Source organism: Dama dama, chromosome 24 (assembly GCF_033118175.1).
Source record: "Dama dama isolate Ldn47 chromosome 24, ASM3311817v1, whole genome shotgun sequence".
Lineage (NCBI taxonomy): Eukaryota > Metazoa > Chordata > Mammalia > Artiodactyla > Cervidae > Dama > Dama dama.
In genome coordinates this window covers 45,778,435-45,800,811 of record NC_083704.1, presented here as the reverse complement: position 1 = coordinate 45,800,811, position 22,377 = coordinate 45,778,435, and the positions used below count along the sequence as shown (strand labels likewise).

Sequence of the window (22,377 nt, the reverse complement as noted above, 5' to 3'; positions counted from 1 at the left end):
GCAATTGAAACCATCTTAATGTATTCTATTAGTCAGACTAGTCAACATGTTTACATTATTGGTCTGAACAAACAAAAGTCTAGAGAAAAAGCATACATGTTTGATCATTTGTGGGTAGCAAAAAAATATTCAATGTCACATCATAGATAACATTTCACTTCCTTTTTGTATTTGAACTCATCATATATGTATGGGTATACACATAGAGACATGTACACATACATATATACACACACACAAGCTACACTGAATTTCTTGTTTATTTTTCAGATACCAGCAGGAGAAAAAAAGCTAACGTTCTTTTCTGTGTCTTTCGTTTTTCTTGTTTTTAAAAAAAGCATGCTTCTGCCTCGAGCCAAGGAGCTAAGGGGCATAATAAAACCACAAGTTTGCAATTGCTATTCTCTCCAGAATATCAAGCATTTTAGCTCCCCATACTATTGGTAGGACTCAGGGCCCGGGGGAAGTGCACTGAGCTCAGCTGGGCGGGTTTGATTTCCATAAGACAAGGGGGGAAAAGAAAAAGGGAAAAGTGATTACTTTTGCTCATAACCAGGAAATTCATGTCAATGGTAAACTAGGAAAAGGAGTATTTGTTTAATCTCAGTTCATTTTTCAAGAGAGGAGAAGGGAGGCCTTTACCCACAGGGCATCTGATACTTAAAAAGATAATTATCCTTCTTTGCAGGGCTGCTTTATTATCATGGGTCAATGAACCGTTTAGAAATGAAGAATTTCCTTTCATTTCCTTTTAGCAGATTGCCAGCCTCCACTCCCACTGAGTTGCTTTTTTTTTTTTTTTGGTTGTTGTTAAAAGAGACCTTTCCCAGTCTTCCTCCTCTCTGCTTTAATTTACACCCTCCCTTAGGCTCTGACTTCACCAAACCACAGCAAGCTGACAACTTTGCAAGCTTCCAACAACATTCATAATTACTGTGGTTGGCAATGTCTACACACAGCAACTAGGTAGGGAAGGGAATAATATTTTATTTAAACAACTGCTGACTGTGAAAACGGGTGGAATGAATCTGGCAATCTTTGTGTCTAATGTAAATTTAGTAATATGAATAATATCTAAAATGTTTTTCATTTTCAATGTCATAAAAATCGCAATACCTGTTCATTTTGCTTGCCTGATGCTAAAGGCTTAGCTTAACCTAATGTTTAATGATTCCAACTGTTTATGAAACTGATCCAAAATGGCAGACCTGAGGTATTTTTTATCTTGTGTATACCAAACTGCAAGGTGATACATCACATACATTTATCATTTTAACTGAATATTAGTAATACAACATGTCACAGAACAGTTAAACAGACTTAACACATTCTCATTTAGGTAAACATTTTTCACCAACCCATTTAGGCAACACTGTCCTAACATAATATTCCCGGCAACCCAACCCTTAAATAAAAAGTCATATTATCTGCATATAACACAAACACACACACACACACACAAACATATCTTGATGCAAAAAAAAAAAAAAATGGAATGGAGATTACTGTCAAACGTGCACACTTCAGCTGGTAGTCACATGTATGATCACTTCTTTGTTCTGTTGGGACCCTGAGGATGGCCACACAGGCATCTAAACCTAGAAATGACCCATACAGGCAGGCTCCACATCATTCTACAGGGAGTCAGTGGGGCCTGGCGTTACACACAGTGGGGGTCGGCAGCCCCTGGGTGCAATGTGAGTAGTTGACCTGGCCAGTAGCAGACGTGCTCAGCAACACACTCCCTGGGGTCATTCCAGGCACTAATTGGGCATTAGAAAGTCAGGATCAACTATCTTCTCAGTTCCTCTACAGCCAGAGCAGAGCCCGAGTCTCACCCTCAAGGTAGGCTGCATCCTGAGTGATGCTTACCCACCTTCCGAGTCTCTTTCTCCTCACCACTCTCCTGTATACTATGTTGTTGCTGTTTAGTTGCTAAATCATGTCTGATCTTTGAAACTCCATGTAGTCTGCCAGGCTCCTCTGTCCTTGGGATTCTCCAGGCAAGAACACTGGAGTCGGTTGCCATTTCTGCCTCCAGGGGATCTTCCCCACCTAGAGATGGAACAGCATCCCCTGTCTGGGCACACGGGTGCTTTTCCACCGAGTCACCTGGGAAGCCCTTGTATACTAACCGTCTGCGATATTTGCTTTCTTTCTGTTCTCCAAACACACTAAGCTCCTTCCTAGATTTGGGGGGTTTTGTTCTGGTTATTTGTTCTGACTGGATCAATTCCCCCTGATCTTTCCATGGCTGCTTCTAATTCAGATCCTAATCTGAATGCCAGTCTCTCAAAAGAGCATGTAACTGCTAGGGTGTTTATCCGCTGCCTGTACTCACTCCCCCATCCCCCTGTTTTAATCTTTCCATAGCCCTCGCCACCAGCTGGCACTTTTGTTGCTTCATTACTATGTATCCAGATGAGAAAGGAAGCTCCACACAAGGGAAGCATGTGTCTTGTTTACTGCTAATTTACCACCACCTACACCACCAGAGATACTTAATACCTCTTGCTGGAACGAGAGAATAAATAGCAAACCAGATCTTTGCATCAGGCACTTCCGAGGACTAAGATCCTGACGAAACGGTGACGACTTTACAATCATTTACATGAGATTGGGATAGTCTACAATATATGTTTTTAATTCAAAGAAGTTTATCCTTCAGATCTAGCATGGTTAGAACTAATGTTGGATGAGAGCTAGAGAAACGTCAACTCATTTTTAATGTAAACTAATTTTCATGTGAGCCCAAAGGGAAGTAAAATTATAAAGGTAAAATCCTTAAAAAAAAAAAACAAAACTCTCTTATACCTGGAAAATAGTCGTTTCTACCTAGAATAGTTGGGGTCTCAGACAAACTTTATTTATTAAAGCTCACACAGCAATAAAGACCCAGTATATTCAAAAATTTTTTTAAAAATGAATAAATAAAATTAACTCACAACTCTCATATTAAAAAGGAGAAAATAGCATACTACTCTAAGACAGTGGGTACCATGTGCTTCATGTTGTTCCTAGAAAAACAACTCAGGGAAAGCAAATTAATCTTGAAGAAGAGCAGACAGCTCTCAAAATTCTGCTGCCACTGTTTATATGCCAATTGGTTTAAGGTAATATCACAGATGCAACATAATTTAATTTGAAGACTCTTAGGCCTTGTTAGTGGGCAAATCCCATATTACTCATAGGCTACAAGAACACCCTTTCTCCTGGGTCCTCTTGGTGCATAATTAACACCTCTGAAGAGACTTTTCAGCCAACATGCATGGTAACCCTCCAAGAAGGTAATCTACTCTGTTGAATTTAATATGTTTATCCAGTACTCATCAAGTCTGAAAGGCTGTGAAAGAGATTATCAAATGGGATCTAGCCTCACCCTATAATCTAAAGTAGAGACATTCATTTAGTAATAATTTTTTTTTTTTTTTTTTAAAGAAGAGAAGATCAACAATCATGATTTAGTTCCTGTGGTCAACCAAGGGATTTCTCATAGCTGAAGAAAATTAACAAAGGCATTTAAGTTCAGATAAGATTTACAGTGAACTTCACAAATAGGAGTGAACCAACCAGAGGGTTGGCTGGCAACTCATTCATCCATCCATCCTATGTCAATAGCCTGCTTTCAGTCTGGGTTTTGTGTGAAGATCTAGGATGCCAAGATGAATGCAACAGACTAACTGATTTTGAAGAGTTCACCCTCTATTATTCCAAACTGTCATGTAGCATTAATAGATCCTATGACACAGAGAAAGTGCAGTGTTAGTCACCCAGTCATGTCAGACTCTTTGTGACCCCATCGACTGCAGCCTGCCAGGCTCCTCTGTCTGTGGGATTCTCCAGGCAAAATTACTGGAGTGGGTAGCCATTCCCTCCTCCAGGGGATATTCCTGACTCAGGGATCGAACCTGGGTCTCCTGCACTGCGGGCAGATTCTTTACCGTCAGAGTCACCAGGGAAGCCCATGGTGCAGTGAAGTGAAAGTCGCTCAGTCGTGTCTGATTCTTTGCAACCCAATGGACTATACATGGGAATGGAATTTTCTAGGCCAGAGTACTGGAGTGGGTAGCCTTTTCCTTCTCCAGGGGATCTTCCCAACCCAGGGATTGAACCCAGATCTTTCACATTGCAGGCAGATTCTTTACCAGCTGAGTCACAAGGGAAGCCCCATGATGCAGAGATGAGTGCTAGTGATAGAAATCAGTACAGACTGTTGTGGGAGCACAGAGGAGGCAGATCTAACTGACTAGGGGTCTTAGATCAACTTTTCAGTATGGTTCTGCATTTCCATCTTCTAAAATCAGAAAGTATTTCTCCAAATTTGGACCAAAATATTTTGTCCTTGAAAATGGCCTAGCAATGGATGCATCAAAGTTGCCGGGCATTCTTCCTTTGGTCAAAATCACTATTTGGCTTATATGTGCACTCTCTCTCTCATTGACTTCAACTTTCCAACAAATCAGTGGAGTATTATAATTCCTATTTTTCAGATGAGGAAATTACAGCTTACAGAAAATAAGAAATATGTGCAAGACAGCACACTCCAGATGAGACTAAAAGTAGAATTCAACTCAAGCCTTTCTGAGTCCAAAGTCCATGTTATTAAGTATAGCTTTGTGACATTATACTTTGTATAGGTTTCATGACTCAGTCTCTGTGAGTCCTCTTATTAAAAGTGTGCCCTCCATTGCCAGAGTCCTTCTGTTCATGGAAGAGATTCATGCTTTTCATGAAATACAAATATATTGTGCAAAACTGCTAAGGGTCAGAGAAAAACACAGCTTCAAATGAAGAAAGGAGACATACAACCCTGCAGTGGAAGGGGGCTTAGTGCTGAGCAGAGGAAGCCTTGAGAATGCCCCTGTTCTACCAGGGAACTGTGAACAAGGGGATCAAGAATAAGAGACCTATCTCATATCAGCGGGAGCAAGCCAGAGGGATGCAGAGCCTGTGTTTTCACCCTTTTCCATCTTTGAGCTTCAGTTTCTTCAAGGTATCTTGGGCTCCCTTGGGTTGACAGATCGGAGGAAGATTAGATATTACAGTCAATGTCAATGAGTCACGCTGTCAGATGCACTGAAAACCCCATTGCTTGTTAGACAGTCTAATTATTGGGAGCCATTGACTTTCTCATAGCATCATTTGTATCACCAAGGACTACCAGAAACTGGATAATGCCTTTTCTTTTCCTCTTCCTCTCCACTCTCACAACCAGTCCAGAAGTGACTGTCTCTGTCCTTCTGGATGAACATGTAGGGAGTTTTTGTCACATTAAAGTGAGGTGGCAACATTCCAGGCCCTGTGCTGAACTCCTACTGACACACAGTCAATTCAGAATACTCACAATTTAAGAAAGAAATCAAGTGGAATGCCTAAAGATACTGTGCTAGTTTATTCACCAACAAAAACACAAGAATCCCTCCCATGCTACATGTCCTTTTGCTAAGTGACTTTGCTGCTCCTCCCACCAAGAGTTGGAGTCTATTTCCCTTTCTGTTGAGTTTGGGCCGGCCTTTGGCTTGCTTTGATCAGTGGAAGGTGATGAGAGTGTCGCTATGTGACTTTCCAAAGTCATGCCTTTATGGACTTTGCAAATTCTAGGGGCTTTATTGTTGTTGTTCTTTTGGAAACCTGAGACTAATATGCTATAAAAAAAATCCCAGCTAGGCTTCTGCAGAAAAATCACAAAGTCATGTCCCACTCTATGTGACCCTATGGATTGGAGCCCACCAGGTTCCTCTGTCCATGGGATTTTCCAGGCAAGAATACTGGAGCGGGTTGCCATTTCCTCCTCCAGGGGATCTTCCCGACATAGGGATTGAGTCCACATCTCCTGCATTGGCAATTGAGTTCTTTACCACCGAGCTAACAAGAAAGCCCCACCTCTGAGCAGTCACCACCCACTGGAGTGTGCTTGTCACAGGAGACCCATATATTCTCTCTGGGGCTTCCCATACCACTTCATGAACCAAAAGAAAAGAAAGAAAAAAAGAAAGAAACAACTGCAAAGGTCTTGTGGAGTTGAAAACAAAACGAGATGCTGTATAAGTGAGAACTGTCCCAACTATAGCAAATGATCATTATTGTTGCTGCATTTCTGTTTAAAAAAAATTTGATAAGTTTGGAATTTGCTCATCAAGAATAATAATTGATGATTTAAAAATACTCTTATGAGCAATTCCATGACGAATATGAACTATTTAAATATAGAGTCGTGACATAGAAATGGAAATGTACTGATTCTGATGATTAATTAAAGACGACAAGCAGAATATTATTCTCAGAGTTGCTCAGGCTTGCTCCGATTTATTTTTCCATATCTGATCTATTCTAGGGATTCAGAATAGAAAAGTCACTAAAATAAATCAAACCGTCAAAATATTACTGATTCTGATGAAGCTGATTAGCATGTGTATGTATGAATATGGAGTAAGTCAGCATCAAATAATATGATGAAGAATTAAGAAAAAAAGAATCAGTCATTCTTCAGAACTAATTTAAAAAAATCTATATTCATCTCTATAAAGATCAGTACGTAGTTTAATGACAAGCAAGGAACATTCCAGCTTGTACTGCAGACTTCCACAGACCCTGTTAAATGAATTATTTGCTCTAACAAATAATCCTAGCCCTTGCAAATATTTAAAATAATTCTTAATTCAGTTCAAGAAACAACACCAGGATGACCATGAAGTATTTTTAAGAAAGATTCAATTAATTTGAGTTAAGTAGCACAGTTGAGAAGTACAGTTGCAGTTTTGAATCAAAGTAGGTGGCATCTCAAAAGCCATCTCCTACTCATGATGTAGGCACTTCTGTGACATTTTTTAAATAAGAAAGGTAGAAATATTACCCCCAAAATTAACTAATATAATTATAAAGTGGCATATTGACAGTTTGGGCCATACCTTTACTGGATATTAACATATCCATTTCAGTAACTCAAAGAAGACTTCATTGGAATATTCATCAACCATAAATATAAATGGCATGAATGTAATTTTAACAAAATTTAATTTCCAGAGTATGATACATTCCAGGACAATGGAATTAAGATAATGACAGTATGCTGCTCATACCTGGATCTCAGGGAAAGCATCTCACAAATTTCCTGTAGAATTCTCATGTTGTGTCCTGGAGAATGCTTTGAGCCAAAGACACAAGCCCTTAGTCATCTGTGGGAGAAGAATCAGATATCTTTTTGCTGATAGATCTGCCCTGAGCAAACCCCAAAACTTCTGCACTGATCTGGATGCTCAGAGGGGAGAGCCACATTTGTAGGGAGAAGTAAATGGGTGACTTTCACAATTGAAGCTCAATATTGAAAAAACAAACAATGCAATCAAAAAATGGTCAGAAGACCTAAACATACATATATCCAAAGAAGATGACCAAGAGGCACATGAAAAGATGGTGAACCTCACTAATCATTCAGTTCAGTTCAGTTCAGTTGCTCAGTCGTGTCTGACTCTTTGTGACCCCAGGAATAGCAGCAAGCCAGGCCTCCCTGTCCATCACCAACTCCCGGAGTTTACTCAAATTCATGCCCATTGAGTCGGTGATGCCATTTAGCCATCTCATCCTCTGTCATCCCCTTCTCCTCCTGCCTCCAATCCCTCCCAGCATCAGGGTCTTTTCAAATATAAATCCAAACTACTACCTCACACTGGTCAGAAAGGCCATCAACAACAACAACAAAAAAATCTACAAACCATAAATGCTGGAGAGGGAATAGAGAAAGGGAACCCTCTTGCACTGTTGGTAGGAATGTAAATTGATAAAGTCACTGTGCAGAACAGTATGAAGGTTACTTAAAAAACTGAAAATAGAACTACCATATGACCTTGCAATCTCACTACTGGGCATATACCCTGAGAAAGTGAAAAGTGAAAGCCTGTCAGTTGTGTCTGACTCTTTGCAACCCCACAGACTGTAGCCTGCCAGGCTCCTCTATCCATGGAATTCTCCATGCCAGAATACTGGAATGGGTAGAAAACTGTAATTCAAAAAGACACATGCACCCCACTGTTTACTGCAGCAATATTTAGAGTAGCTGGGACATGTAAGCAACCTAAATGCCCATCAACAGATGAATGGATAAAAAAGATGTGGTACATACACGTGATGGACTATTACTCAGCCATAAAAGGAAAGAGAACTGGGTCATTTGTAGAGATATGGATGGATCTAGAGTTTGTCATGCAGATTGTAGTAATTCAAAAAGAGAAAAATATCACATATTTAAGCAGATATGTGGAATCTAGAAAAATGGTACTGATGAAACTATTTGCAAGCAGGAATAAAGACACAAGATGTAGAGAATGAATATGTGGACATGGGGTGTGGGGGGGATGAACTGAGAGATTAAGACTGACGTATGTGCACTGCCATGTATAAAACAGATAGCTAGTGGGAACCTGCTTTATGGTACAAGAAGCTCAGTGTTCTTTGATAACTTAGAGGGTGGGGATGGGGGCAGGGGTGGGATGGAGGACCAAGAGGGAGGGGATACACACACACACACACAAAGAGTCTGATTCATTTTGTTGTATAGCAGAAACTAATATAACACTGTAAGACCCTGATGCTGGGAAGGATTGGGGGCAGGAGGAGAAGGGGACGACAGAGGATGAGATGGCTGGATGGCATCACCGACTTGATGGACATGGGTTTGGGTAGATTCCGGGAGTTGGTGATGGACAGGGAGGCCTGGAGTGCTGCGATTCACGGGGTCACAAAGAGTCGGACATGACTGACCAAATGAACTGAACTGAACTGAAAACAACAATACTCCAATAAAAAACAAAAAGAAATCAAAAACATAAACAATAACAACCAAAAAAAAAAAGCAAAATGAAAGAGGAGCCTTCAGCCAGAAAACATTCTCATGCAGATTCTTTGTTTAAATTTCACATACTCTGTGAATATTTCAAGGAAAAAGAATCCTATATTATCCTAAGAGAATTGGAAAAGAAAAAAGAAAAAAAAAAGTTACATGCTTATATTAAACTAAGTATGTGGGGGAAATGTAATATCAGAAAGGGAAGGAAAAAAATAACATAACGCTTGTTTGCTGCCTACAATGTCCTAGTGATAATCAGCAATCCTTTGAGGTAGATAATATCACTCTTATTTTCCCACATTCGAAAGTAGAGAACAAAAATAGTGAAACTACACATCCAAGACCACACAGTAATAAAGTGAAAAACCTAACTAGGTCATGCATGAAAATCATCCATGCTGTTTCGCTGCTTCCCAAGGTCACAGAAGTCTCCAGGTACCTGGTAGAGTGTTTACTACAGTGGTTCCCCAGAACACTGCTTCCATGAGACGTTAATAGACATTACACAAGAGAAAACAAAACATTGGTGTGGTCAAAGAAGGGTAATAAAAACTGAAATGAGGTAAAATAGGTTTCTTTACAGTACAACTCATCAAGATAAACTATGTACTAATGTGTATTTCTGATTTAAAAAAAGAGAAGAGATACTAAGCAGTTTTTCTTATTTTTTTTCAATAGTAAGACTATTTTTTTTTTTTTTTTTTTTTGTAGAATATTGTACACAACAAGTGTCTCAGAAATATTTCAGTCTACTGATCTTCTTTTGGGCTTCCCTGGTAGCTCAGGCAGTAAAGCGGTCTATCTACAGTGTGGGAGACCTGGGTTCAACAGACTGGTTCCAAATAAGAAAAGAAGTACGTCAAGGCTGTGTATTGTCACCCTGCTTATTTAACTTATATGCAGAGTATATCATGAGAAATGCTGGGTTGGAAGAAGCACAAGCTGGAATCAAGATTTCTGGGAGAAATATCAATAACCTCAGATATGCAGATGACACCACCCTTATGGCAGAGAGTGAAGAGGAACTAAAAAGCCTCTTGATGAAAGTGAAAGAAGAGAGGGAAAAAGTTGGCTTAAAGCTTAACATTCAGAAAACTAAGATCCTGGCATCTGGTCCCATCACCTCATGGGAAATAGATGGGGAGACAGTGAAAACAGTGTCAGACTTTATTTTTTTGGGCTCCAAAATCACTGCAGATGGTGACTGGAGCCATGAAATTAAAAGACACTTACTCTTTGGAAGGAAAGTTATAACTAACCTAGATAGCATATTAAAAAGCAGAGACATTAGTTTGCCAACAAAAGTCTGTCTGGTCAAGGCTATGGTTTTTCCAATAGTCATGTATGGATGTGAGAGTTGGACTGGGAAGAAAGCTGAGCACTGAAAAATTGATGCTTTTGAACTCTGGTGTTGGAGAAGACTCTTGAGAGTCCCTTGGACTGCAAGGAGATCCAACCAGTCCATCCTAAAGGAGATCAGTCCTGGGTGTTCAATGGAAGGGCTGATGCTAAAGCAGAAACTCCAATACTTTGGCCACCTCATGCGAAGAGTTGACTCATTGGAAAAGACTCTGATGCTGGGAGGGATTGGGGGCAGGAGGAGAAGGGGATGACAGAGGATGAGATGGCTGGATGGCATCACCGACTCAATGGACATGAGTTTGAGTAAACTCCGGGAGTTTGTGATGGACAGGGAGGCCTGGCATGCTGCGTGCTGCCTGGGGTTGCAAAGAGTCGGACACGACTGAGCGACTGAACTGAACGGAACTGATCTTCTTTTGGGAATACTGAGCATCCTTTACCTATACCAAGAGATGCCTGAAGACTTCTGTGTTTTAACCAAAAAGTAGAGCACATATCCTAGTAATATGAGCAAAGCAAGAGGGCCTTCTGCTTCATGAAATTCACTGAGAAGCTGAGCATTAAAATACATTGAGTAGGACATGGCAGTCATTAGTGCAAAAGGCTCCCTATTTCAATTTTTGTCAGGTCTAGGCATGTGACAGGATTATACTCCCTGGATCCTCATGGTTGGGTAAAGCTGAAGGAATTCCAGCCAAGAAGTCGTTAGCAAAAGTGGTAATGTCACTTATAGACTAGAGCATTTAACTGCCAGTATGAGACCTCAAAGCTCTTCTCCCTTCTGCAAGCCAACCAGCAATGTCACTGAGTCTTTGGAACTAGGACTAGGACCAGCCAGCCAGCAGGGTGGCGGGGCTCTGCTCATCACCTGTTCTCCTAGCACAACACCAAGTTTATGAAATGGGTTTCCTCTCTTCTGCTAACTCCAGGTAACCTGTGTAGCTGCTTAGAGAAGTCTGTTGAAGAGGACTCTGAGGCCTTGGTAGGGTTAAGGAGGAGATTTACTAGTTCAGTGATGGACAGAGAAACCTGGTGTGCTGCAGTTCATGGGGTCAAAAAGACAGGATTTAGCAACTGAACAACAATGAACAACAACAACAGCTGCCTTGAGGGAAGGAAGAATATAAGCATACAAACAAACGATCTGCCATTCTCTAATTAGGGCAAAAGGAAAGACTATTTCCACGACTCTTTTTCCTCTTTCTTAAAAATATGGAATCATTTCTCACTCTTACAACATCTCTAAGTAATTGTTATGAAAATTTAGTATTCTTGGTATGGTCCCAGAAATATACAGAAGCAAGTGAACTTTAAATAAGTATGGTGAGGAGAGTACTGACAAAGAAATTTACTGCCACACAGAAGTATCTGTCCATAATGTGCCAACGTAGGCGTAAGAACACAACATAATGACAATGCCATAAAAATGCTCTTAGGTGTTAAGAGTTGGAGAAGAATTTCAATAGAAGAGGAATGAAGTACACTCAGCAGCTGAAAGAAATATTTAAGGATCATTCCCAATGAGAGATTAAAAAAAAAAAACAAAAAACAAAATCAACCTACATATACACTCTGCTGTGAGAATCACTTCAAAAAGTCTGTGAAAAGCTTTTTCCTCTAGTATAGATCAGAAAGTAACACTAAAGATCTGCAATTCATGGGAGAGCTGCGGGAAAACCACAAGCAACATAAATAATTTAATAGCACTTTACCATGTACACAATTATATTCTACTCAGTTTGGGAATAAGGAGAGCTCACGTTCAGTATCTACTTCTAGAGGGTGGCCAGATTGAAATCCAGCTGCCTCCCTATAGGTAGCATCCATCCAGGGCAAATTCCATCAGGTCCTGAAAAGCACAGCTTTCAGCTTCAGGCTTGTTTATGCCCCTCAAGAGCCACTGAAAATTCCATTTCCCAGAAGATCTTCAGTGCAGATCAACAAGCCAGTGAAAAACCCTAATATCATAGTTCACATACTATGTGAAAGCAAAGAGCAAGCAAACTATGAATTATAGAATAGCAGAGACTCCTTAATGGGAGAAAAGAAATAGAAAATGAGAGACAGAAAAAAGGGAATAAGACGTTAAAAGGGAATATTTGGCAGGTAGGGCATTCTTAGAAGATAGGAAACATTCCCTAGCAGTCAGGCTCACCTGGCATCCATGGTGTTCAATACAGGATAGGCCTTTAATGAATATTCAATGAACGGATAAATGGCATGGATGCTTATTCAATGCTTAATCTAGAAAACCTTTCTTCCTAAGAGACTATAGAAACTGACCAGACAACTCACTAACATGAAAATTACTGAGGGAAATACACTTAAAAAGGAAAAAAAGCTAAGTCCTGAAGTTCTAATCTAAAAGACACCCAGTTAAATGTAAATTAGTGCAGCCACTGTGGAAAACAGTATGGAGGTTCCTCAAAACACTAAAACAAGAACTACCACATGACTCAACAATTCCACACCTAGGTATGCATCTGGAGAAAAAAAAAAAGAACACCTATTCAAAAAGATACATGCATCCTAATGTTCATAGCAGCATTATTCACAATTTTCAAGGTATTTAAGAAACCTAAGTGTACATCAACAGATGAATGGATTAAGAAGGTATGGTATGCATATATACAGATACTTGCATACAATGGAATACTATTTAGTCACAAAAAGAAAGAAATTTTGCCATTTGCAGCAACATGGATAGACTTGGAGGGCACTATGTTAAGTGAAATAAGTCAAAAAGAGGAAGATAAATACTGTATGATATATGGAACCTAAAAAACATAACTAGTGAACATGATAAAAAGAAAAAGAAGCAGACTCACAGACACAGACAACAAACTAGTAAACCAGGCCTGCTCCCCTGGAGTTGGCAGTTTGGATTAATTCTACACGTCTAGGGTTACCTCCAGAACATTTCAGCCAGTGGGAAGTGAAGGTTTGTGACAGACTCTGAGTTCTCTTTTCGAAAGATCACTCTAAATGTTGTGTAGGAAAAAAAAATACATTTCCATCAAAGCAAGGGTGAAAGCTGAAGGCCACTGGGGATGTCTTTACCAGAGACCAGATACGAGATTGAAAATAGGCCTGGACAATGGTGGTGGCAGTGAGGGGGGGGGGGGTGCAGAAATTTTAAGACATGTTTCTGAGGCAGGAGCAATAGGACTTACTCATGGAGGTGGGGAGAGCAAAGGAAAGAGGGGGATCGAAGAAGACTCCAGGGTTTTGGCTGAGGAGGTGGGTAGAAAGTGATGTAATTTAGGAGATAGATGAATGGAGGCTATGTCACATGGCTCACCGTTTAGAGACCCTGGCTTCCTAAATTTGCAGATTTCCTGGAACCAACTAAACAGACTTTCCTAACCTGGCTGTCTAGATGGACTCCAGGGCTCCTATGAATAATCTCCTGAAACTGTTTACAAAACGGAATACGCTGTGCATGCTTATGTGTATCTGTTTTTCTCCTTTGGTCTTCATCATACAAAAAGTTATTAGACTCTGGACCCCAACAAAGGTAAGAATCACTAATTTAAATTAGCAGAATTATCTGAAATTCATCCCCGAGAGTGATTACAAACAAGCTCATGCTTCTATTCATTTTAGCTTAGACTCTAATAGACCCACTCCTGAAGAGTGAAAGAAAAAAGTTAACTCTGTGTCTGAGCAACTTGTTCACAAGAATGAACCCTCCACAAAAGACATACTAAAGATTTTTTAAAATAGACTAACACTAAAGTCATTTTAATCTGATTCAGCAGTGAGCAATTTAAAACATGTCTCTTCTAACAAAAGACAGCTGGACACATAAAGATAATTGTGTGATTCATTCAAAATTAAAGAATGGGCTAAATCATTTACAACAATAAAAATGCAGAAAACCCTACCAGGAAAAAAAAAAGAGTGAAAACTCTAAGTAGCAAGTCATTTCCAAATGCTTCCAAAACAAGAAGCAAAAGACATTTTATTGTCACTCTGGGACTTCCAGACTAGAATAAGCTAATCAGGCATCCTCTAAAAACAAAAAGATAATTCATTAAAAAAAAAAAAAAAAAAAACCTCAGCAATAAACAACATTGCCAAAGTGTCAAGAAAGCAGGGTTTTTCAAGATAGTGATTTGTATGCAAATATAGCTCAGCATTTATCACTAAACCTCCAAAGCCTGCAAAGGGAAAAAGTTTTGTTCTTTCCATCTGCTTAGACTCTTCTCCTAATAAAGTCAACTACCAATGACAAAAGAAGCTCTGATATCTCTAAAATAATAATAATAGAAGAAATGCATTTAGAAATACAGAGTTTCAAACCAGAAACACATTCACAGTCACTCTTTCTTCCTCAAATCTCTTAGCCTGATTTCATTATTAACACTGGGTTAATATTTATACCAACTTTATGAGGGTTATAAGGTTTGGGGGTTTTGGAGCTGTGTTTGCTTCCCTAGAGGTTCAGATGGTAAAGAATCTGCCTGCAATACAGGAGACTCAGGTTTGATTCCCAGGGTGGGAAGATCCCTTGGAGAAGGAAATGGCAACCCACTCAAGTACTTTTTGCCTGGAGAATTCCATGGACAGAGTAGCAGCACAGACTGCAGTCCATGGGATCGCAAAGAGTCGGACACGGCTGTGAGACTACCTTACTTACTTTTTGCTTTTTAAGAATAGCATATTTCAGGCAATAAGTAAAAGTTGCTTAAAACAAAGTCAACAAAATTCCTTCAAGACCTCGTTCTGTTCAGCACACCCCTCTTTGCCTCTCGGGTATGTGACTTAAATACTGTTGCTCACCAACACTGGCGCTATCATTTAGAACCTAGAACTTCACCGACTCAAAACTTCACCCTTATTCTTCCACAGTCCATTCTTTCATATTATTTCTGTCAGTATTTTCCTTCCCTTTACAATCTAGAACATCACTGGAGGCAGGGTCCAGGAATTAGTTTATCTTATAATTTGTTTTTCCTCTCTAGTTTTTTTTTTTTTTTTTCCATTTAGTTTTATTAGTTGGAGGCTAATTACTTTACAATATTGTAGTGGTTTTTGTCATACATTGACATGAATCAGCCATGGATTTACACGTATTCCCCATCCCGATCCCCCCTCCCACCTCCCTCTCCACCTGATCCCTCTGGGTCTTCCCAGTGCACCAGCCCCGAGCACTTGTCTCATGCATCCAACCTGGGCTGGTGATCTGTTTCACCATAGATAATATACATGTTTCGATGCTGTTCTCTCGAAACAGCCCACCCTCGCCTTCTCCCACAGAGTCCCAAAGTCTGTTCTGTACATCTGTGTCTCTTTTTCTGTTTTGCATATAGGGTTATCATTACCATCTTTCTAAATTCCATATATCTGCGTTAGTATACTGTATTGGTCTTTATCTTTCTGGCTTACTTCACTCTGTATAACGGGCTCCAGTTTCATCCATCTCATTAGAACTGATTCAAATGAATTCTTTTTAATGGCTGAGTAATATTCCATGGTGTATATGTACCACAGCTTCCTTATCCATTCAGCTCTGATGGGCATCTAGGTTGCTTCCACGTCCTGGCTATTATAAACAGTGCTACGATGAACATTGGGGTGCATGTGTCTCTTTCAGATCTGGTTTCCTCAGTGTGTATGCCCAGAAGTGGGATTGCTGGGTCATATGGCAGTTCTATTTCCAGTTTTTTAAGGAATCTCCACACTGTTCTCCATAGTGGCTGTACTAGTTTGCATTGCCACCAACAGTGTAAGAGGGTTCCCTTTTCTCCACACCCTCTCCAGCATTTATTGCTTGTAGACTTTTGGATAGCAGCCATCCTGACTGGCATGTAATGGTACCTCATTGTGGTTTTGATTTGCATTTCTCTGATAATGAGTGATGTTGAGCATCTTTTCATGTGTTTGTTAGCCATCTGTATGTCTTCTTTGGAGAAATGTCTGTTTAGTTCTTTGGCCCATTTCTTGATTGGGTCATTTATTTTTCTGGAATTGAGCTGCAGGAGTTGCTTGCATATTTTTTAGATTAATCCTTTGTTCCTTCCTTTGCTATTGTTTTCTCCCAATCTGAGGGCTGTCTTTTCACCTTGCTTATAGTTTCCTTTGTTGTGCAAAAGCTTTTAAGTTTAATTAGGTCCTATTTGTTTATTTTTGCTTTTATTTCCAATATTTTGGGAGGTGGGTCACAGAGGATCCTGCTGTGATTTATGTCAGAGAGTGTTTTGCCTACGTTCTCCTCTAGGAGTTTTATAGTTTCTGGGCTTACATTTAGATATTTAATCCATTTTGAGTTTATTTTTGTGTATGGTGTTAGAAAGTGTTCTAGTTTCATTCTTTTACAAGTGGTTGACCAGTTTTCCCAGCACCACTTGTTAAAGAGGTTGTCTTTTTTCCATTGTATATTCTTGCTCCAAAAATCAGGAACACAACAAGGGTGCCCACTCTCACCACTACTATTCAACATAGTTTTGGGAGTTTTGGCCACAGCAATCAGAGCAGAAAAAGAAGTAAAAGGAATCCAGATAGGAAAAGAAGAAGTGAAACTCTCACTGTTTGCAGATGACATGATCCTCTACATAGAAAACCCTAAAGACTCTTCCAGAAAATTACTACAGCTAATCAACAAATATAGTAAAGTTGCAGGATATAAAATTAACACACAGAAATCCCTTGCATTCCTATACACTAACAATGAGAAAACAGAATGAGAAATTAAGGAAACAGTACCATTCACTATTGCAACAAAAAGAATAATACTTAGGAGTATATCTACCTAAAGAAACAAAAGACCTATACATAGAAAACTATATAACACTGATGAAAGAATTCAAAGAGGACGCAAACAGATGGAGAAATATACCGTGTTCATGGATTGGAAGAATCAATATTGTCAAAATGACTATACTACCAAAGCAATCTATAGATTCAATGCAATCCTTATCAAGCTACCAACGGTATTTTTCACAGAACTAGAACAAATAATTTCACAATTTGTATGGAAATACAAAACACCTCGAATAGCCAAAGCAATCTTGAGAAAGAAGAATGGAACTGGAGGAATCAACCCGCCTGACTTCAGACTATACTACAAAGCCACAGTCATCAAGACAGTATGGTATTGGCACAAAGACAGAAATATAGATCAATGGAACAGAATAGAAAGCCCAGAGATAAATCCATGAACCTATGGACACCTTATCTTCCTATCTAGTTTTAACTAAATCTTTCAAAATAAGATTTTTATATAAAAGACTCTCAAAACACAAAACAAGCTCTGCAAAAATATTTAAAATACCTAAGTTCATTTAGAATTCATACCTTTTTCCGACCTTCATTTTTCAAGTCCTATGCTTAGGCAGCATATAATATTGTTTCTTAATGTTTCAATTAGGAGACCAAATAAACCAAAAGGATCTACAAAAATATTAATGAAAATGTAAGATTTTGATATATTTTAATGTCACTTGTATATAATTGAAAAAAATTAAGCATGCCTAAGGAAAGCAAAAATTACAGAAACAGATGCTCTGGCAATTCTGTAAGAGCTTTAGGTTTATACATTGCTATGCCTCCCACAGGATCCTAAACACTCCCATATTCTTTATATGCTTAGATAATACAAACATATCCTTGTCACCCAACAGTTTTCTGGCATAGAGACTCAGACACAGGCCTTCAGTCTTTCTCATTACCAACATTACCATCATCACACCACTTAAAAGAAAGCTGAAATTTATTTTTTGTTTGTTTGTTCTGGCTGAGCCACACCACTGTGGGATCTTAACTCCCTGACCAGGGATTGAACCTGTGCCCTCAGCAGCAATAGCATGGGGTCTTAACCACTGGACTGCCAGGGGATTCCCCCAAATTGAAATTTCTTGACTCTCAATCATTGGTTAAATGTCATATATTTCTTACTAATGACTAAATGTTCCTCCAGTAGGCTGCAATTTCAAATACTATGCCACAGAGTGGAGAGAGTCCATCATTAATGTTTCTATATAGAAAAAACACAAGCCTCTCTATGAAAAGATTGCTGTTCAGTAGCTAAGTTGTGTCTGACTCTTTGTGACCCCATGAACTACAGCACCCCAGACTTCCCTGTCCTTCACTATCTTCTGGAGTTTGTTCAAACTCATGTCCACTGAAAAGATATGCTTACTCAGGATCTCATCTTGTTCAGCCTAATAGATCAAAAGGGGGGGCCAAAAAAGAAAAAGTGAAAATTGAGAGGAAGCAGTATTATAGATTTTCAGTGTTATCCATATCCCACGTCACTTCTTTCAAAGCCCTATCAATGACAGGTCACTTTGCATCTGTAATTCAGTCACACACAGCCAGAAAAGTATGTAGTTACCCATCTCTACTAATTAAAACTATAAAAATGGACAATCAGAAGAGGCAATTGGCCAACAAATATGAAAGCACAACAAAGAAACAAAAAGTGATAATGCTGAAAGTGAAATGTGAGTTGCAAGTAAATGATGTTACAAAAGAAATAGCTGACTATGGGAACTCTGCTGTTCAAGAAACTGGATATGCAACCAGAAGAGCTTAGTGAAGGCAAACTTACTGACAAAAATGTAGGAGGTGATTACTGTGAAAAGATGGAAGATGTACTAGAGGAAGCGATGCCTGTAAAAGCCTCAACAATGTAAAACAAAACCTTCACATTTTATCACTTTGAGAACACAGAGGATGAAAGGCAGGAAACTGACCCAAACTTAGAAAGTTCTGAGTATGAAAATTTGCCAAGATATAGAAAAGATGCTCAGTCTGACTTGAGAGTCATACTATCAGAAAAAGGAGGCAGGTGTTGTTCAAACTACTCTTGATAAATGTTTTCCAAAGGGGGGGGGGGGCAAGCCCTTTAATTATAAATATTTCTAATGTTTTAAATTCCACTGTACTAGTATTAGTCAGCTGTATTAGTCTTAATAGCATTATTTTCCTATACATGTTTAACAGGCAATAAAATAGTTTTAATTGCTTTGATGAAAATTTTAAAGGTCACGGTATTCACCATTTATGATTATGATTGCTTTCTACAGTTCCAGTTTGCATGGCTATCCTTCAGTGCCACACTGCTGCACACAGTACACCAGCTGTACTTAAAATTCATGAAAAGCACTGAGTGGGGCAAATAAAAGTTATGGCTAGTGGGTCACAAATTTAAAACCTGTGCCAGGAACTAGAGTCTTATTCAATGTGCATCCCCGTGATAGCAGGAGAGAGTGGGTTGAGAAATTCAGGGACTATACCTGACTTTAAAAAGATGTATTCATCCAACATGCTGTCCAGGAAGGATACACCTATTGTCACACATTCCTGAATTCTCCCAACAGACTGTCTGGCAAAAATAAAGTTGATGATTTTTTTTTTTTAATGTCCAGATAGCTTAGTTGAGAACTGCATGGTATCAGACCTTCTGACCCCTGCATGCACCATTAAATCTGCTGTTAAGCACTACGTTTTCTCCACCAAATGCTCTCTTGTATACAACACTGTGAAGGGAGGGGATTATATAACAGTAATAGCAATACCATGCTTGTCCTCTATTTCTTATGGATGATGAACAACAGGCAAAATTCCTGCCAACTCCTTGGTCTGAGACAACTAAGAAGATACAGATGTAGCTGTATGCTTCCTCTCACAGTACTCTATACTAGGCCCTTTCCATAGAGTATCACCTGCCACCAATCTGAAAACTCTTCAAAAACAAAGGCCACATCTCATTCTTCCCTCAATCCAAAGGCCAACACTTGGAGCCCTGGCTAGGTCTCAGTTCAAATGTCACCTCTTAAGGGATGTGTCTATTCCACTGAAAGCATCTTTCTTCCATATCTCCTCATAGGTTTGTATCTTTTAGAACCTCTTTCAAATGCTGGAATTGTAGTATTTGCTTATGTGTACTTGTTTCCTATAATATAAACTGGACTGACAGCAGGAGTCAATTTTTCTTTTGTCTCCTGGAATCCAGCTGAGTTCCCAGTCAGAAAGCACTTGCTAAACATTGACTGAATGGGTGAGTGGATGCTTTGAATAAATGTCTGCTTCAGTAAATGACTATTTGAGGGAATATCTGTTAAAATGACTGATTAATAAATGAACTAAAGTGAAACTATTATCCTACTTATTTTTTAGGACTTCCCAAGTGGCTCAGGGGGCTTCCCTGGTGGCTCAGACAGTTAAGAATCTGCCTGTAATGCAGGAGACCTGGGTCTGATCCCTGGGTTGGTAAGATCCCCTGGAGAAGGACATGACAACCCACTCCAGTCTTTTTGCCTAGAGAATTCCATGGGCTGAGCAGCCTGATGGGCTACAGTCCATGTGGTTGCAAAGAGTCAGACACAACTGAGTGACTAACACAAGTGGCTCAGTGATAAAGAATCCACCTGGCAATGTAGGAAACTTGGGTTTGATGCCCTGGGTCAGGAAGATTCCTGTAGAGAAAGAAATGGCAATCCACTTCAGTAGTCTTGCCTGGGAAAACTCATGAAGAAGAGCCTGGTGGGCTATAGTCCATGGGGTCTCAAAGAGTCGGACACAACTTAGAGACTAAAGAACAACAAATGACCTTACTTCAAGAAGTAAATGTTAGATAACTGTTATTCTTCTAGATGATGTTTCACACCCACAGAAGAAAAATTCTCTAAGTTGTCTTCTTTTTCCTATGTTTTGCCCTCAGATGAATTTCAAAATGAGAATCCTTCCAGTCTGTGAGCCCCGCATCCAGCCGGCCGTTGGCTAAGCTACAGGATGGAGGAATTTCACTTCACAGCAGCATGTGTGAAAACAGCTTGGGAATTTTGGTTGAGAATAAGCTCAAGATGAGTCGACAGAGAAATGTTGTTTCCACAAAACACATTTTATCTCAGACTGTGAATGCGAATCTGGTATTGGGCTGAGGGATGTGATTTCTCACTCTGATCTTTGTTGGCAAGTCTATTCATGGAGTTTTCTGTCAACTGGGGAACCACCAGGGACAGTGTATAGCACATTCACAGAAGGGATAGGCATAGATGTGGAGGAACAGAGAAAAAGAAAAGGAATATACAAGGTCGTTGTTGTTCAGTTGCTAAGTTGTGTACAACTCTGCGACCCCATGGACTGCAGCACGCCAGGTTCCTCTGTCTTCCACTGTGTCTCAGAGGAAGAAACGGCAACCCACTATACTATTCTTGCCTGGAGAACCCCATGAACAGTATGAAAAGTCAGCAAAAATATACAAGGACCAATCTTCAAACCACAACAGTGGAAAGGTGTCATTTAGGAAGGAGAGAAGTTGCAGGTTAACTGACAAGTAAACACTAGAACAGAAACTACTAAATGGTAGAAGACGAGAGAACTTGACTTGTGTGTGTAATGTGGAGTGACCCAGTATGAATTCATGTGATGTGCAGTGACTCAATGTCATTTACTTATACCACATTTTACCTAATTAACTTTGGGAATATAAACTCTGAGTCCCAGTGATCTCATCTGCAAAATGGGTATCATTTATTCTGTTTGAACTGTGTATTTCAAGGTAACCAAAGAGCTCCAGAGGTGGAAAGTTATTTAAAGTTCTCCAGTTCTAAAAGTGAAAGGAATTGAGTTGCAGGAGTTGCTTGTATATTTTTGAGATTAATTCTTTGTCAGTTGCTTCATTTGCTATTATTTTCTCCCATTCTGAAGGCTGCCTTTTCACCTTGCTTATAGTTTCCTTTGTTGTGCAGAAGCTTTTAATTTTAATTAGGCCCCATTTGTTTCTATTTGCTTTTATTTCCAATATTCTGGGAGGTGGGTCATAGAGGATCCTGCTGTGATTTATGTCGGAGAGTGTTTTGCCTATGTTTTCCTCTAGGAGTTTTATAGTTTCTGGTCTTGCGTTTAGATCTTTAATCTATTTTGAGTTTATTTTTGTGTATGGTGTTAGAAAGTGTTCTAGTTTCATTCTTTTACAAGTGGTTGACCAGTTTTCCCAGCACCACTTGTTAAAGAGATTGTCTTTTCTCCATTTTATATTCTTGCCTCCCCTGTCAAAGATAAGGTGTCCATAGGTGCATGGATTTATCTCTGGGCTTTCTATTTTGTTCCATTGATCTATATTTCTGTCTTTGTGCCAGTACCATACTGTCTTGATGACTGTGGCTTTATAGTAGAGACTGAAGTCAGGCAGGTTGATTCCTCCAGTTCCATTCTTCTTTCTC

The 22,377-nt window shown here is 39.5% G+C and overlaps 1 protein-coding gene across 20 annotated transcripts in view; it reads right to left on the bottom strand.

Moving 5' to 3' along the window:
* The window catches only part of FHIT (fragile histidine triad diadenosine triphosphatase), a 1,512,191-nt gene that overhangs the window by 290,752 nt on the left and 1,199,062 nt on the right, over positions 1–22,377 (bottom strand). The gene's annotated exons all lie outside the window — the stretch shown is intronic.